Consider the following 16,173-nt stretch of genomic DNA (forward strand, 5'->3'; position numbering starts at 1 on the left):
GAGGGAGGGGGGAATATGCAGAGCTACACCGGATTAACATAAGGAGGAGGGAGGGGGGAATATGCAGAGCTGGAGATATGCGCAGATAAGCGCTTCCTGAGTGTATGCATAGTCTGTCACCTGGCATTGCCCGAGGAAAGGTTTGGCAGAGTGATTTTGACAGGATTAGGGTCTTCACACCTTACTTGAGGGATTATGGATATAGATTTTATAGATTTTAGTTCCCTTTGACATTGACAATTGGGAATAAATGGATATATTGTAGTGAAGAAGGTGAAGAAGACATGCCCCCCCTTCCGTAACACTCGCCCACTTCCATTTGGCTCCATCATTGCCAAATGGCGATTCTGCTGAAGGCAGTAAATTGTTCAGAGTTGCTCAAAGAAAGGGGGATTGCAAGGAGCTCCAAAAAGATCTCTCCAAAGGGGGTGATTGGACTGAAAGGACAGTTCATTGTCAACTTGTTCATAAATTATCTAGAGTTAGGAGTGAGCAGGGAGGGGGCAAAGTTTGCTGGTGGCAGTAAACTGTCCAGGGTTGTTCAAACAAAGGGGGATTGTAAGGAGCTCCAAACAGATCTCTCCAAACAGGGTGAATGGGCAGTAAATACAGTTCATTGTCAACAAGATTAAAGTAATGCATGTTGGGGGGCAGGGAAACACCCTCTTAATATCATGTGCAGGATCATGGCGTCTGAACCGGGTTTCTCTGTGTGTTCTAGGAGACCAGGGGAGAGGGGAACTGGTCGCAGCAGGAGGGGGGTCTCCCTGGATGCTTCAGCAGCCGGCCTCCTCTTGGTCTCCTAGCCCCCCTCCTCTCCTCCCTCTGAGCCTGAACCGCTCTCTGCCCCAGCTTCTTCCTGCTCAGCAAACCCTGTTTCCTCCTCAGCTTGCAACACCTCCCCTCCCATTCTGCTCCCTTTTCTCCCTCTTTCTCCTCATCGCCATCCCACCACCAGTCCCCAGGATCTGAGCCTTCTTTCTTTGTGGGTCTCAGAGCTGGTGCCTCCCCCTCCCCAAACCCAGCCAGTCCATGACTGCAACACAGCAACAACAGTAAAATCAGTACGATAATAATATGCACACTGGTCCTCTGGCAGGAAGAATAATAACTTCTGGGACTATGGAAAAGTACTATCTTCTCCAAACCCCAGAATAAGCAGGAGCTCTAGGGTTGCCCCATGGGGTTCATGAGTGAAGATGGGCCCATCAGGAGACTTCCCTGGTACCTGCAGCCCCACCTTCCCTTTCTTGAAACTATGCTTGTGGGGGGGGAGCCTCCCATTAAATTTTAAGTTTTCTTCAGAACGTGCAGAGGGCAGGGATGAAGTTCTGTTGAAGAAGATGTCTGTAGAGATCGTGCGGTCGTGGGGGTGACAGAGTTTAGTGTAAAAACTAGTCTGACATACAAATGCCCATCCTGCATGCATGAGTAGAGCAACTCCAGGGCATGAGCTAAGTAGCAGCAGGGTAGGGGCCATGTGTACAGCAAGTCCCACACTGATGTCAAAAACACACACAGAAGCAGCAGGACTTCTTCAGTAATAGTTTACTGAGCTTTCAAAGCATACAGTTCTCACTGGGACCCCAGTGAGGCACAAAACGTAGCTCCTGAGAGCAAATCCCGTTTCAGCAGTAAAAAAAATACAGCACACAGGATATCTAAGTCAGGCACACAAATCAGCAGAAGGGAGCAAGGGAGGAAAGAGGCTGGAAGGACACAGGGCAATGGATGTGTGTGTTTGGTTTCATGTCGTCTGGGAGGGAAGTCAGCAACTCAGCATATTCAGGGGCTTCACGAAGAAAAGCTTTCTGCCGCTGCTTGCAGGAACATCCCAGAAACACACACTGTAATTCGCGGTGTATTGCCATATCAGTAGTTCTTCTAATGTGGTCTAGAAACCGGTATTGGACAAGATATCAATATATCGCCCAGCCCTAATCCTCACTCACCACCAGCAAACCAGATTCACCCTCTCTATCAAAAGGTACTTTACCTCTTAGATTATACTCACATTGTTTGACATTGCCTTCAATATTTCATTGCTGTTCAGTTTTACATATAAACACAAGAACTTCAAATACACGTCGTGGGTTTAAGACTGATTTCCTGATGAGTTCATTGCTGTGAAGAAAAGAGAGGACACTGAAAGGAAAACATCTCGTTCTCCATACATCTAAATGGCTTCTTCCTTGTGAGAGTCCCTGGATGTTCCTTAAACACTTCATTGTAAATATAGCAATTTTTGCAATCTTTTCATTTAAACTGCTTCTCCTCTTTGAGTTTGTTGATGGTTTGTAGGGTTAAAACTCCTAAAGTTCTTCCTGTTCATGAGTCTGTTGATTTAGAACTTCCACTAGGACTGAACCTGTATCTACTTTCCTGATATTTATATGGTATGTGTATTGGGTGAGTTTGTTCAAATAAATCAAGGGTTCCACTCTGACTGCAGCTCCTTCCACAGTCCATACATTTAAACAGTTTGTCCTCTGTGTGTCTGCTGATGTTTTCTAAGATTTCGATTCTGACTGAAGCTCTTTCCACACTCCATGCATTTAAAAGGTTTCTCCCCTGTGTGAATCTGCTGGTGTACTTTAAGGTCTCCATTCCGACTGAAGCACTTTCCGCACTCCAGGCATTCAAATGGTTTCTCCCCTGTGTGAGTCCGTTGATGTATATTGAGGTTTCCACTCTTACTGAAGCTCTTTCCACACTCCATACATTTATATGGTTTCTCCCCTGTGTGAATCCGCTGGTGTACTTTAAGGTCTCCATTCCAACTGAAACACTTTCCGCACTCCAGGCATTCAAATGGTTTCTCCCTTGTGTGAGTCAGTTGATGTCTTCTAAGGGTTACATTGTAACTAAAGCTCTTTCCACACTCCATACATTTATATGGTTTCTCCCCTGTGTGAATCCGCTGGTGTACTTTAAGGTCTCCATTCCAACTGAAACACTTTCCACACTCCAGGCATTCAAATGGTTTCTCCCCTGTGTGAATCCGCTGGTGTACTTTAAGGTCTCGATTCTGACTGAAGCACTTTCTGCACTCCAGGCATTCAAATGGTTTCTCCCCTGTGTGAGTCAATTGATGTCTTCTAAGATTTGCATTGAAACTGAAGCTCTTTCCGCACTCCATACACTTAAATGGTTTCTCCCCGGTGTGAGTCTGTTGATGATTATTGAGCTGTCCACTCTGACTGAAGCTCTTTCCACACTCCATACATTCATATGGTTTCTCCTCTCTGTGAGTCCATTGATGTATATTGAGGTTTCCACTGTGACTGAAGCTCTTCCCACACTCCCTGCATTGGAATCCTTTCTTGCCCATGTGAGTCCGCTGATGTGTTCTAAGTTTTAGACTATCAGTGAAACTTTTCCCACACTCCATACATTCATATGGTTTCTCCCCTGCTGAAGGTCGTTGATGTGAACTATGTGTGCTCATTTAATGAAGCATATTCTGCATTTCACACATTTAAATGTCTATTCCTAATGAAACTAAAGGTGCCCCATTCACTGGAGTTTTTACTGTCTTCCCCATCTCCTTCTTCAGAGTGGGAGGAATGGAAATCCTGTTTGGGTTTCAAGGAAGAGAACAAAGGGAAAGAGAACAGATCAGCTGCCATTAGCACCTTCTCCTATGTCAACGTCTCCTACATTCTCCCACCTTCTACCCATGTTCCCAATTTTTAGGAAGTGAAGTTTCAATGTCATCAAATGATAGTAATTCACGAGCAACTTTCATAATCCTCAATCAATGTTAATAAAGGAGCATGATTTTTTAAAGAATGATTTGCTGTCTGACCGTGTGCCCGTCTTCTGACGCAGGATTATCCTAAAATGACACTGAAAAGCAGGATATACAAGGCAAATAGATAAACTGTACTTAGTGGAATGTGTAGTACCTTTAAAATGTAGTATTGATTACCTAATGGCTTGAAGTTGTACTATTTCTGGGGAGATGAATTTATTCCTGTCCTTTGGTGGGGGAAATGTCATGCACCTTATGGGGTAATCTATCCACCACTGGTCCCCATCCTGCACTCAGCTCTCACCTGTGGCTTCCAGAAGCTGTCAGGATGGAATAGGGGCCACAATCCCAGGAACGGCTTCAACCGGCCGGCTAAACCAGGTGAGGATTCCTGAGGGGTCTCAAATCCTTGGTGTATTAGGGAATTCTATTGCAGGTGAAGAAAGGACCTGGTGGATGGGGAGGAGGAGAACAACAACAGTGAATCCCACAGTCATGAAGGCAGATTCTGCCCATTCTGCAGGGCTGAATGGGGCTCATCAACCTAGGAAGGGTGCTCCTCAAGAAAGAAAACTCTGGTTGTAATACTTTGGTGCACTCCTTCACCTCCTCTCCTTCACCATATAAGCCAGGGTGAGAAGGGGGTCTTGTTGTCTAGGCAGCCCAGGACCCCCAAACACACTGCCCAGCCAGTGCTGCTAACACGGCAGTTTCAGGGGGAGCGATGAACTCAGACCTGTGTATCAAAATCTCTCCAATGTGGAATATGTAAAACAGAAGTGCTGTTTATATCATACATCAATTAAAAAGTATTCAGAATGTTTGTCTTTTGAATAAAAGACCACCAAGTATCCGATGGCCCCTTCAAAGCTAATGAAAGTCTTGTGCTTGGAGCTTTTGGGGGTGCAGGACCAGGAAAGCTTCTTCCACCATGATCCTTCCAATCGGGATTCAGGCCTCACCATGGAACTGATCCTGCACTGGATGATCTCCGATGATGATTTCCACTGGAGTTCCCCTCAGACTCTAGCACTGGATGACGATCTCCATTGCGCTATAGTCCGAGGGGAAAGCTGTTTCCTGGTTCTGCTGGATCTCTCAGTGGCTTTGGAGACCTTTGACAATGGTATCCTTCTGGACCCTCTAGGGGAGCTGGAGGCCCTGCTATGCAGTGGTTCCCCTCCTTCCTCCTGGGCCATGTCCAGAAATTGATGTTGGGGGATGAGTGTTCTGACCCCCGGCTGCTCCCTTGTGGGAGCAACAGGGTTGCCGTAAACAATAATCCCACCCACAAACTCTCATTGACACAGTCTGTCAATTTGGGGGGAGGTCACACACTTTGCCTGTGCTAATATTGGCAGTGTTGGGCCTGTATAGGCACACGCTGTGTGTAGAGCCTCCAGCCACAGGCACTGTCTATCATGAAAATGGGTCCTTTGACTGGGAAGATTCATGCAATGGCTATCATTGGATTCTAATGGGTTGTAGCTCAGCTTGTCAGTCACTCTGACACTGACTTCAATGAGGTGCAACTTCTGTATCAGCCCTGAGAGCCATTCCATGGACTCTGCACCTGTTTCTGATGACAGGTGTACATTATCCTCATCCTCAATGAACCAGGCAGTGGAAAAGACACTTAAAAGATGGAAGCCTGAGAGAGAGGAAAAGGTTTCTGGCTGCTTCCTGGGTGGGATTGAGGAAACCAAGAGCCGCTTCTGAGAAGGCCTCTCCCCTCCCCTCTTCCTCTCGGGATTTCCTCTCCTCTCCAGGGGGACCAATGGCTGGACTTGGCAGAACCGCTGTATCTGCCATTAATTTGATTTTGAATTGATATTAGAACGAATTGATTTTACAATGCCTTTTAATTAATTGCTTGTGATTTTATGTAAACTGTGTTACTTTTATTGTTGTTAGCCGCTCTGAGCCTGGCTTCAGCTGGGGAGGGTAGGATAATAATAATAATAATAATAATAATAATAATAATAATAATAATAATATAAAATAAAATAAAAAATCTGGACAGGGCAGGGGCTTATGGGGTGGGAATTGGGTGGAGGTTGCAGGAAGGAAGGTGTGTCTTGTTAATGGGCTTCCCTGGACAAAATACAAGGACACCAGCCAGGAATACCAGAGCAAACAGCAGCCAGTAGGCTTGGTCTTGATTGAAAACTGTTGCCACAGGACTCCCACCTGCCACCAGGTGGAACAAGATGGAAGCCCCAAACAAAAGAGAACCCAAACTTTTATTAGCTGCTGTAATAAATGAAAATCTGCCTTTATTCCCTTATGGGGGACACAAGAGCCCTCATAGAGTCCTTTGTAGGTTCTCCATCGGTCGGAGGAAAAACAGAGGCCAACCAGAGAACCCAAACTTTTATTAGCTGCTTATCCCAATGTTACACCCCCCCCAAACTACATCATGGTTACATCATGAGAGGGGAGGTCTGGTGGCAGTAATCTGAGCATCCTGGACCCTGCCCCATGGTTCCCCTTGCCCTCCACAAAACACACATCAAGTGTAACAAAAGAGATATTTACATTTCCCTGCTAGGAGCAGAAGTGCGTCAGTAGCCAGAGCGGAAGGGGGGGCAGTGCAAACAAACATGACCATCATGTGGCCTGACTTATTCCCCCCCCCCCACAAGAAAGGAAACGGCCGCCATGCAGCCTACAGCTGGAGGGCTGCGGATGGCGGGGGAGAGGGAGCCATGCCTCGCCCCCCCACGCCACTACAAAAAAACCAAAAAGGCCTAGCTGGCCCCCCGCCCAGAAAGAAAAGTCAAAAAAATACAGCCTAGCCTGGCGGAGGGGCCATGCCCCTTCCAATCAGGCCAGAACTTACCTTAATCCAGCTGCCAGGACATGCTCCTGAGGATCCTGATCCTGGAAGGAAGAAAACCAAAGAGGCTTGGACAAAGGGGTCGGCCTCTTTTATTTGGCCTTTGCCCCACCCCCAGCCGGCCATCCATTGTCCTCCCTGACCTGTTTCCCAGCCAAGTTCATCACACCCTTTTGTCTTTATCTGACTACCTGTCTGGCACTCACCGCCCCCCCCCCCCACCTATACATAAATTCCTGCAACAGTCTGGACAGGCAGGGACTTAAGGGGCCTTATGGGGTGGGAAGAAGATAGAGGTTGCAGCAAGAAAGGGGTGGGGGGACTGGACCCCCCACTTTCCAGGGATCCCTCTCTGGTCGCCTTGAAGGGGTGGCCGATTCCTGAGTGGGAGGGGGAAACCAAAGCGGCCCCTCCAGAGAATCCACGCGGGCGCCACGATGGAGACGTGTCCCCAAAGACTGACCTACCTAGCTCTAATCCCCCCCCAATACTGCCCCTGCCTGCCCCAGGGATGCTCCCCCTCCCCACTTCCTCGACTCCCTCCCTCTGTCCCAGAGTCTCCCCTGAACCCAAAGGCCCCCCTTGGCGTGGCTCACCCGTCGCCCTGCGCCCCCCATCTCTCCATCCGGAGGGCCCCCCCCAAGACGAGCAGGGGAGGACAGGGGGGTCTCTATCCAAGCGTCCCTCACGCCCGTTAACCCTTTCATGGCCCACCTCTCTCCGCCCGGGACGCACAGAGTCCCAGGGATGCCTAAGCGGGGAAATGGGGCGAGGGGGCTTCGTGGGGTCCCCTGGGTGGGCTTCCTAAGGGTCCAAGGAAAACCCCCTTCGCAGCACGCGTGCAGGGATCCAGATCCACGAAAGGGGCTTTCGGGAGCTGGAGGGGGTCTCTGGATCCTTCTCTCGCCTCCCCCGAGACCCCTTTACCTCTTTGTCCTCGCTCACGATTCTCCTTTCCTTTCCTGCAACATCCACGTGGGTGGGTGGGGGGATTTACCTGCCGCCCCTCCTCCCCTCTCCGAAAGCGCGCGCCCCTAGAGCTACGGCGCAGAGCAGCAATCCGGCGCACAAGCTCCACTTCCGTGAGAAACAGGCCGTTTGGGAGGGGGGCTCATCCCCCCCCCCCGATTCCCGGAACAGAGGTCGGATGGCGAGGAGGAGGAGCAACATATTGGGGAGGGGATTTGGGGTTTGCGGAGGCGGGGTGTGGGAAGGATGTGCCAGGAGGTGTGGAATGTGGGGGGGCAGGGAGAAGAGGAATGTTCCCCCTCCCCTTTTCCTCCTGTGAATTAGCAGAGTGGGGCTGGGCTGATCCCGGCAATCCTACTACAAAGTGGGGTCCCCCACCCCACAATGTTTATATTGCAAAATCCTTCCCTCCTTCACCCCACGCCATGAGCTTAGATCCCTCCGTGTTTTAGGTATTGCTGCTGTTAAATCCAAGGGGGGGGGGGCAGTCAAGACACAAATCCATCGGGATGGTGGGTTGAATCCTGATACTTTCCAAGGTGAAGCGCAGGAAAGCCTTGCAGCTAGGGGGATGTGTGAATACTATTGTGGTGCTTTGGGGAAGAGGGTAGTTAAAAGGTGTGGGAAAGTGGGGTTGTGGTGGAGCGATGAACCCCAAAGGACTGAGAATTCACTGTGAACAGGACGGGCCCACCCAAGCCTCACCCCCTTACCTCAAAGCCTGACACCCCGCAATGTGACAGGATTGTGACTCCTGCCCTCAGCAAGTAAAATACCCCCATTCCTTGAAATGGAGGGAGCCGTGGGCTGTGGCTCTGTCTGTGTGTCGCAGGCAAAGGGGGGGGGCTGCTCTGTGTGTTTTGCTAGCAGTTAAAATTGCACTTTTTGGGGAAAGAGCTTTCTTTTTGTGTGCTTTGCATTGAGACTTGTGTTTCCAGCTCAGCCAGGAGAGCTGGGGCTGGAGGGCCAGCTGTGTGTTTGTTTGTTTGTGTGTGTGTGTGAGAGAGAGAGACCCCCACACCCCCACACACAGCAACAACAGGCTCCCAGCTCTGTGTGTGTCTATGTATTTTATTGTCTCTATTTCGGCCAAGAGGGGCTGAGGCTGAGAGGAAAGAGGAGTTTTCTCACTTTGTGTTTTGCTTGAAGGCTCCTGTCCGGCTGAGGGCTGGGGCTGCAGAGATCGGGCTCATTCGCCCCTTGGCACAACTGCAAGTTCTCTGCCCAGGGCTGGCGGGCTGTGCAGCCGAGGGCGGCATTTATTTATGAGTCTTTTTTCTTTCTATAGTCTCTTTTCAAGGTACTACTGTATTTTATCTACAACATGTTGGAAGGGCAGGGAGTCCCCTTTGTGTAACAACTTACGCAGGAGGGCATAAGGGGGCAGGTCACACTCACAGGAGGAATGGACTCCGTTACAAGGCATGGTGAATAATTTGGGCAAATTCATTCGCAAATATGGTGGAGCGATGAACCCCAAACGACTGAGAACTCCTTGAGAATAGATCCCCCCCCCCATGAGCCCCAGTGAGACCTGGACCTAACCAACCAGGTCTTTTGAAGCGTGGCAAAACACCCTGGATGTTTGGAGCAGTTTGCATACGCAGACTACTGGGTAGCGGTGCTGAGAGAGAGCCCTACGTGGCTACAGAAGTTGAAAGGACAGTATTGTACCTCGCTGATGGTGCAGTGGGCACTGGAGGAGGCAAAAGTAATCAAACCCCAAAAGAAAGAGCACTTTTCGAGAGGAGAGGTGAAAACGAAATAATCAATGTGGCCCCCAATTGTTCCCACTGTTACGGAATGGGGGGGGCGTACAAACAGAGGTTTACTCGGGAGTAGGTCCGTATAGTGAAAGCCATGGTTTTCCCAGTAGTGATGTATGGAAGTGGAAGCTGGACCGTCAAGAAGGCTGATCGCCGAAGAATTGATGCTTTTGAATTATGGTGCTGCAGGAGACTCTTGAGAGTCCCATGGACTGCAAGAAGATCCAACCTCTCCATTCTTAAGGAAATCATGCAGCCGTTCCAAGAGCTCTGAGAAAGCGAAAGTCTCCGAAAGTTGTTTGTGCTTTGCTGCAACGTCCAACAGCGCTGGGAAGCATCCGCTTGAGGCCCAGGCTGCCAAGGCCACCAGCTGCAGTGGAATGTCAACAAAGCAGTTTCCCAAGGCTTGTTCTCAGCAGCGACGTGGGAAAGCTGCTGGCCAGGAGGAAAACAAAGACGCCTCGTCTGATCACCTCACAGCTGCAACAGTGTGCCTGGGAAAAGGCAAAAGCCTTGATCGGGGGGGGGGGGGGAGGCAGTAACCATGGCAACCAGGCTGGACACTGGCTTTGACACAGACCCCGGTGGGGGTGTGAGCGTTGCCATGGCAGCTTTGGAAGACAGCCAGAGAGACACTTTATCTCTCATTATAGGCACGGGAGCCACTCACTGTCTTGTGCCATCTGGTGGGCTCCTGAGGAACTGCAAGACAGTTACAAATGGACAAAATGTCCAAATGGCAGATGGATCAAAGAGACCACTGACTGAATCTGGGTCTTTATATTGTTCTTTCTTGGATTGTTGGGTGCAAGCTTATGTTGTCCCAGAGCTTGCGCACTCTCTTTTAAGTGTAACAGCCTTAAATGATGCTGGGTTTGATGTTCTCTTTTCTAACACTTGTTGTTCCTTCTACAGGGATGGGAAGAAGATCTACAGCGTTGAGAGAACAGACAGGCTCTTTCTGGTGCAGATGCCTGTTGAAAATGGGGTTGGTGGAAAAATGGGACTAGTGGAAAATGGGACTGGTGGAAAAAGGGGCTGGTGGAAAATGGGGCTAGTGGAGAGTCCATTGAAGATGCCCATGTGAAGTGTGCAAATGTCCCACCACACGATGGTTGTATTCACTTATGGCACAGGAAACTTGGGCACGCGGGGTGGTCGCTTGTGCGAAGGGCTGCCGAAAACACCATTGGTTGTAGGTTCAAGGCTTGTGACAAATACCTAGATTGTCAAGCCTGTAAGCAGTCGAAGGTCACAACATGCTCATACCCCAGATCAGAAAGAAGAACTAGCAAGCCCTTTGAACTTGTCCATGCAGATTTGTCAGGACCCATGCCAACACCTTCTTTAGCTGGATCTAAGTGGGTTCTAGTTCTAATTGACGATTTTTCGAGGTTTAGTTGGGTTTTTGCGCTTAAATGCAAGTCAGAAGCAGCTGCATTGATCAGGGATTGGATCACTGCAATAGAGCTACAGTTCTCTACCAGGGTGATTTCCTTTCAATCTGATCGCGGGGGGGGGGGGGGAGTTTACAGGTTCTGCGCTGCAATCATTTTTCAGGCAGAAGGGTATCAATCATCGATTGACGGCCCCCTACTCTCCGCAACAGAATGGGCTTGCGGAGAGAAAGCATCGCACATTAAAGGAATCTGCGAATGCTATGCTGGCAGACTCAGGTTTGCCACAGCGCTTTTGGGCAGAGAGTTATCGGACAGCATGTTTTGTGCAAAACAGGGTGTACAATTCCAGTGTAGGCAACACACCGTATTACTTGTTGCATCAGAAGAAGCCGAAGGTGGGGTTTCTCCATGTTTTTGGGTCTGAGGCTTTTGTTCTCATTCCAAAGGCCATGCGCAGAAAGGGTGAGCTAGATCAACCAAGGGAAAGCCACCTGAAAGGTATGAAGCCACTAGTGTCTGGGTTGGTGTGGCTAGATGTGAGCCTGAATCCTTTGAGGATGTGCAGAAGTTGCCTCAGGAAGAAGCCAGCAAATGGTGTGAGGCGATGCAGAAGGAGATGAACTCAATGGAGTCTCTAGGTGTGTTCTCACTCACGAAGTTGCCAATGGGCCAAAAAGCTGTTAGCTGCAGATGGGTTTACCGTTTGAAATCCACAGAAGCAGGAGAACCACAGTATAAAGCGAGATTAGTGGCCTGAGGATTCACACAGAAAAAGGGTGTCCATTTCACAGAGGTGTATTCGCCAACCTCGAGAGCGGAGACTCTGAGAATGCTTTTGGCGATAGCAGCACAGAGAGGTTGGAAGGTGAACCATTTTGATGTAGATGTCGCCTACCTGAACTCAGATCTCAAGGAGGAGTTGTACATGCTTCCTCCTCCAGGGTTTGAAGTCAGTGAGCCAGGCGTTGTGTGGCGATTGCACAAATCCATCTATGGATTACGTCAATCTGCCAGGAATTGGAATATGTGCCTACATGAAGCTTTAGAAGAGCTAGGTTTTAAGAGATCTCTTGCAGACAGTTGTCTTTACATTAAAGAGTCAGGCTTAAAACAGGAAGTGATCCAGGTGTTTGTTGATGATATCTTAGTGATGGCACAGACAGGTAAACAGGTGGAAAAGTTTGCTAGTGAGCTTGGAAAGCGGTTCAAGCTGAAGCAGCTTGGAGATGTCAAATCCTATTTGGGCGTGCAGATCACAAAAGCAAGTGATGGAAGCTTTTTGCTTTGCCAGAAAGGTAAGATTTAACAGTTGCTTGAGAAGTTCAGGGTGTCTGAGTGTGCAGGTGCCAGATCACCCATGGAGGCTGGTTTTGTAAAGGAGTGTCAGCAAGTAGAACGCGTGGTGTTCGAAAACACTGAGCTCTTTCAGTCAGCTCTAGGTAGTCTGTTGTATCTGTCACAGTGGAGCAGACCAGATATAGCGTTTGCTGTCAATCTGCTCAGTAGAGAGGCCTCAAGTCCTAGTGTGCAGGCCTGGAATGGTATAAAGCGGGTGCTGCGTTACCTGCAAGATACCAAAGACTTTTGTCTGAAGTTGTCAGCTCAAGGAGATGTCAAGCTGACTGCTTGGGTGGACTCGGATTGGGCTAACCTTGAGGATCGCAAATCAGTGTCAGGTCTAGAGGTGAAGTTTGGGGACTCAGTGATAGGGTGGAGGTCCCGGAAGCAAAGTCTCATAGCGCTTTCATCTACTGAAGCTGAGTTCAGTGCGCTATCAGATGCTTGCAGAGAGTTGGAGTTCTAGGTGTGTTTGGTCGAGGAAATCTGTGGAGAGGATTGTCTGCCCGTTGTGGTGCATGAAGACAATCAACCGTGCCTTAAATTAGCTGAGACGGGGCAGTTCAAGGCGAGGACCAAACATTTGGACATACGTTTTCAAAATGTGTGTCAGAGCGTTCGTGAGGGGCTAGTTGCTCTGAAATACTGTCCCTCAACCAAGAACCTCGCTGATGGTTTCACAAAACCATTAACCTTCCAGAAACACGAGGAGTTCTGTGAGGGTTTGTGTATGGGGAAAGCATTGTTGGCTATTGTCCCCAGATGCAGGACAAGAGGGGGTGTGGAGTTTGGAAGAAACAGGGTTAAAACTCCGTGGTGCCCTGCATCTGGGAGGGGCCAGAAGCAGGGCCAGACGTCACAGGCTTTGTCTGTGAGTTACTTTCAGTTCTCACTGAGAGACGCTGAGAGACACAGCTAAACAGACAGGCTGTGTCTGTGTGCTTTTGGAAGCATGGAGAGATGCCAGAATGGCGGAGTCTTCTGACGGGAAAAAGACTGATTTATGGCTTGTAAATAAACGCTTCTACAGATAAGAACTGATCTGTCTTTTGGACTTGTTTTATCCCTTTCTCACATGGACTCAGGACTGCTGCATCTACTCTGCTATTCTACCAGGTCAGAGCTTCCTAGCAGAGAAGGCTCAGAGGAAGCGTGACTGGACGGTGAATTTATTTTCATATCCCCAGAAAGCCTACAGGCTGCTGTTTTGCTCCAAGTTATCCTGGTTGGTGTCTTTGTTTTGTCCAAGGGAGCCCTCGGATTTTTCCTGTAACAACCTAACCAACCAGGTCTTTTGAAGCGTGGCAAAACACCCTGGATGTTCGGAGCACTTTTCCAGAGGAGAGGTGAAAACGAAATAATCAATGTGGCCCCCAATGGTTCCCACTGTTACGGAATGGGGGGGGGCTTACAAACAGAGGTTTACTCCCGAGTAAACCACATAGGTCCGTATAGTTAAAGCCATGGTTTTCCCAGTAGTGATGTATGGAAGTGAAAGTGGACCATCAAGAAGGCTGATCGCCGAAGAATTGATGCTTTTGAATTATGGCGCTGCAGGAGACTCTTGAGAGTCCCATGGACTGCAAGAAGATCCAACCTCTCCATTCTTAAGGAAATCAGCCCTGAGTGCTCACTGGAAGGACAGATCCTGAAGCTGAGGCTCCAAAACTTTGGCCAACTCATGAGAAGAGAAGACTCCCTGGAAAAGACCCTGATGTTGGGAAAAATTGAGGGCACAAGGAGAAGGGGACGACAGAGGACGAGGTGGTTGGACAGTGTTCTCAAAGCTACAAACATGAATCTGACCAAACTGCGGGAGGCAGTGGAAGACAGGAGTGCCTGGCGTGCTCTGGTCCATGGGGTCACGAAGAGTCGGACACGACTAAACGACTAAACAACAACAACAAACCACATAGGGTCAGAGGCAATGACCTCAAGGTAACCCCGCTATACAAGGGCTCCCCTCGTCCTTTCACAACGTTGCACCAAGCACCACACAAAACCCCAACACCCCTAGAATAAAGCACCATTTGTGACCGCGTATCCCGGTGCTATATACAGGCAAGCAGTATGAATGAACGATGTATTTTATGAATGGACAATTTATTTGCATGAGGATGCGTCCTGACCAATCAAATCTAGCCCTTCAGCCAATCCCAGCAATGGTATTGGCTCTGCAGGAGCTGCTCAGCGCAGCTATCTTCCATGATTCAAGGAGCGCTGACAAGGTGACAACAGGTCCTGCTGAGAGAACAATGGACTAAGTTCATCGAAACCTCGTTACCTTGTAATCCACTCATAAAACTGGATCCAATGTATCGAGGCCAAGTCGGGTCATTTCCGAACCCACTGTCTGTATTGTGAATAGCCAAAAGCGCTTAGAAATTCATAGAAAATCACTGGTTTCAACAATTCTCTTCATTCCACCACCAATTTGCGTCATTGGCTAAGGGCTTGGAAACCACTCGTTCCCTGCCATAATCCCTCAAGCCGGAGGTCACGTACTCATAGGAAGGTACTCATTTGTGACAATGGCTGGGCAAAGGCTCTCCTCCGGACTTGCCCAGGTGCCAGACTATGCAAACCAAAGTTCTATTGTTCTTTTGCAGTAGGTGCTTAGAATGTACCGTATTTTTCGCTCTATAACACGCACCTGACCATAACACGGACATCGTTTTTAGAGGAAAACAAGGGGAAAAACATTCTGAATGAAACAGTGGATGTATCATTTTTGGCCTTCATGCTGTGGCCACAGACATGTGATCTGATGGTGAATTTGGGGTGACCCAATGCAAAAATCCTGAGAATTCCTGTGGATCCATGCTTTGTAACCACGTTTTTGCACCATTGCAGCCCCAGGCAACAGTGGGTGCGTGATTTTTTTGGTGCAGGCTGTAGCCATGGACATGCTATGTGATCTGATGGTGAATTTGGGGTGACCCAATGCAAAGATCCTGAGAATCCCTGTGGATCCATGCTTTGTAACCACGTTTTTGCACCATTGCAGCCCCAGGCAACAGTGGGTGCGTGATTTTTTTAGTGCAGGCTGTAGCCATGGACATGCTATGTGATCTGATGGTGAATTTGGGGTGACCCAATGCAAAGATCCTGAGGATCCATGTGGATCTATGCTTTGTAACCACATTTTAAGTGGGGAGCGAAGGAAAAACAAAGAAGGGACATGAGAGGGGTGTGCAGAGAAGCAGCTGGCTAAGAATGCAGGAGAGGGATTTAACGGAGGGAGGAAAGAAAGGCAAAAGTTTTCCCCCACCCAAGCCAGCCATCTCTCTCTCTCTCTCTCTCTCTCTCTCTCCCGCCCTCCCCCTCTTTCTCTCCCTCCCCCTCCCCCTCCCCCTCTCTCTCCCCCAGCAGCAGCTGAGCACAGAGAGGAATTACCCTCTGCTTGCCTGGAGGGGAGGGGCTTTCCCTGCTCTTTGTTCCGTTTGAGCAAAGACAGCAAGGAAACAGAGGAGGGTGGGCAGTAAGACCCTGAGGCAGAATGCAGGAAAGCAGCCACTTCCTCTTTTCAAGTTTCCCTTCTAGGAGACGCGCGATTTGATTTTTACCTGCTTTTTCGCCTCCAGGGATCACACATTTGCTCTATAACACGCACAGACATTTCCCCTTCCTTTTTAGGAGAAAAAATCTGCGTGTTATAGAGGGAAAAATACGGTACTTCCCAATACATATCCTGTATTTGCCTGTTGCCCTGAGACATTCCTCCTATGTGAATCATGTATAACCCTCCCCTTTTCTGATGTAGTGATGATGCTCCACGAACTGGATGCTGGGATAAGATGGAAACTTTTAAAAGTCCTTGTCACCCCATCCTTAGGGTACAATTCCCCTTTGGACCTGTTCCGTAATAAACTTTGGTCTACAGCTATTTACTCTGGTTGGTGGCTGGACTCCTTCCTTTATTCCGCAGGGACCCACAGGCTCTGCCCAACGAGCTGGGTGGCTGAGGACCCTCACACCTGGGTCCCCCCTCCCCCGTAACACCAAATTAGCCTTTTATTGGCCAGACCTAGGAGTTTTCATAGCCTTTGGGGGCATACAAGACCCGGACTCTGAGCCTTCTTCCCTTGGGGGTTTTCCAGCTGGTGC

The 16,173-nt window shown here is 49.1% G+C and overlaps 3 protein-coding genes across 3 annotated transcripts in view; all 3 read right to left on the reverse strand.

Moving 5' to 3' along the window:
• Positions 1 to 16,173, reverse strand: part of LOC309378608 (uncharacterized protein) — a 179,700-nt gene that overhangs the window by 104,989 nt on the left and 58,538 nt on the right. Inside the window, exons 3-4 of the mRNA XM_081926985.1 lie at positions 6,597 to 6,637; positions 4,059 to 4,203 (exon numbers count right to left, since the gene is read on the reverse strand). The gene's annotated coding sequence lies outside the window, so the exon portion shown is untranslated. The remainder of the gene's footprint in view (positions 1 to 4,058; positions 4,204 to 6,596; positions 6,638 to 16,173) is intronic.
• The window catches only part of LOC309378768 (uncharacterized protein), a 74,864-nt gene that overhangs the window by 48,170 nt on the left and 10,521 nt on the right, over positions 1 to 16,173 (reverse strand). The gene's annotated exons all lie outside the window — the stretch shown is intronic.
• Positions 1 to 16,173, reverse strand: part of LOC309378787 (uncharacterized protein) — a 78,129-nt gene that overhangs the window by 16,550 nt on the left and 45,406 nt on the right. The gene's annotated exons all lie outside the window — the stretch shown is intronic.

The sequence above is a fragment of the Podarcis melisellensis genome (assembly GCF_964234715.1).
Source record: "Podarcis melisellensis genome assembly, chromosome: 10".
Taxonomy (NCBI): Eukaryota; Metazoa; Chordata; class Lepidosauria; order Squamata; family Lacertidae; genus Podarcis; species Podarcis melisellensis.